This window comes from Echinops telfairi, unplaced genomic scaffold (assembly GCF_000313985.2).
Source record: "Echinops telfairi isolate 266 unplaced genomic scaffold, ASM31398v2 ScPeMD7_7;HRSCAF=31, whole genome shotgun sequence".
NCBI classification, from domain to species: domain Eukaryota; kingdom Metazoa; phylum Chordata; class Mammalia; order Afrosoricida; family Tenrecidae; genus Echinops; species Echinops telfairi.
Genome location: NW_022103904.1, coordinates 8,253,011 through 8,255,352, shown reverse-complemented (window position 1 = coordinate 8,255,352; position 2,342 = coordinate 8,253,011).

Below are 2,342 nucleotides of genomic sequence, written 5' to 3'. Positions count from 1 at the left end.
CAGCTGCAGCCCGGTGCGCACAGGGCACTCTGGGACCAGACAGGCCCAGGAGAGTTGTGCCCCTTGAAGCAAGGGCGCTGAGTCCTCGTCCTCCCACAAAGGCTGCTCACTGGATGAGGCTGCTTGCAGGGGGTGGGTGGGGTGGTGTCTAACCCTGGGAAAGGAGAGGCAGTTTCTTTGGGCTGAGGACAGTTCAGGGACCCTCCCAGAAGCTAGGAGATTGGGCGCCCTGGGCTAGAAGAGGAATCTTGGAAGCACACCGCTGCACCTGCGCTGTCTTTCTTTGGGGCTCCTCAGATCCACGGCTTCCTCTAATCTAGTGAGTTCATCCTGGTGTGTGTATGTTTGGTCCCCTCTCCTGGGGAATCTTAGAAACGGATGAAGACGAATGGAGGAGAGCATGTCCCCCAACACTTCATTTGCACAGGCTGCATTAAAAAAATACATATTTTTTATTTATCATATTGTCTTTCTTTTTCTTTTTTAAAAGATGGTTTTATTGGCAGATAATAGACAAATGGTATAATGCAACCATTGAATCGTGTTGAGCAGAGTTGTACAATCATCACCATCAGGCCGAGAGCCTTTTCTTTGTTCGTATATCACCACTAGGAGCGCCCCGTTTCCCCCCAACACCCCCTGTCACAACTCCAAGAAAGCATTAATCCAGTTACTGTCTCTTTCGAGGGACCTATCTGGATTTCATGTCTGGGAAAAATGAAGCAGAAAACAAGCAACAGTAAGAAAGTAAAACAGAGAAAAACCTCAATCAAAAGGAAAGCAGACAATATTAAGACTAGTACAAATCTCCAGTGTTTCAAAGGCAGAGAAAATGATAGGGCGTTAAATTTTAATCTTACTGTATTTGGAATCATTCATTTTCCAATGTGCTCGGAGTGCTAATAAGGCTGTGGTCAGAGGGGCTTCACCACAGGCTCAATCCAGGTATATTCACCCTTCACTTTGAAAACAACACAAAACAGCTGAAACAACTTTAAATGGGTCAAAAGGTAGATCAAATGACGTTACATTGCAATCTAACCATATCTGTTGTAATCGATTTTCCAATGCTCAGTTTGATGACGGGACTGTTCACATCCCTCTACTATGGTCAGAGAGGATTCGCCGGAGGCTTGAGCAATGTGTGCACCCTGCACATGGCTTGAGGGCTTCTGCTGTCATCCAGCGCTGTCTGCAAACCAGGTGTTCGCGATTTAAGCTCCGACACCATCCCTTCTTTCTAATTCGGGTGTTTTGATTATTTAGATTCCTTGGATCACGTGGGATGGGGGCGTCTTCCCTGTGGACTTAGTTGATACCTCATTTAGATGACTGCTGGTTTGAAGACAAGCCTTTTAAGACCCCAGATGCTATTCTTTCTGACAGCACCATCTGATGAGCACACTTTGCGGCAGCACACACAGCTCTTCAGCGATCTCTTCATGCGGGTGAGCATCAGCCGGGGCCATGTCATAAGAATTCGTTGTTCTTAGATTGGGGCTAGAAAACATCACCTTCGTTTCTTTCCTCTGCTCCATATTTTGCATGCTGCCTGGCCGTGGTTGGCACCTCTGCTGGTCAGGTGGTGAACTGGGAGGTGGCACAAACTCCCATTCCTGAGAGATCTGAGTCTCTCGTTATCATGCCCTTCTCAAGCATGGTGGTGCCACTTGTCTCTTTCGTACTAAATCCAGCTGCAGAGCATTATGAGACGTCCCAGTGGGATCCCTTGAGTGCCAAATCTCTCCCTTGACCTTGGTTGGTATCCTGCCTTCTCCGTGAAGGCCAATTAACGCCTGCAAATACAGCATGTTCTTTCCTTGACTACTGTATTTTTGATTCAAGGAGCCAAAAGTTACCTAGTCTTGGATATATCTTGAAGGTCAATGGGACCCTTGCAATATTTCTCAGGACCAGCCCCTTGGGAGTTGTAATTTGGAAACATGGATCAGCTTCCGCGGAGTCATGGCCAGCTAATGGCCACCAGGTGTGTCAGAGGAGACCTGTGCGCCAGGGTTTTCAGTGACTGGTTTATCAGAAGGCTTCCGTCGGAGGTGGACTGGGGCAGACTCAAACCCGAAATCCTTCCGTTAGCAGCTGAGCATTCAGCAAGGTGTGTCACAAGGTTATAATTTTAGGAATGAGAAGCGCACATTTCTCAAGTAGATCATTAGGAATGGTGGTAATTAGGGTCATGCCTATTTCCTCCTGTTGGTTCTCGGACTCATCTATTATAGTTATGGGGACTGAACACTGTATATGATTTTGCATGTCCTTTGTACCCAGTGAATGATGGCCCAAACCCACAGGGCATCATTTCCAAGATGGCATCAGACTGAAGA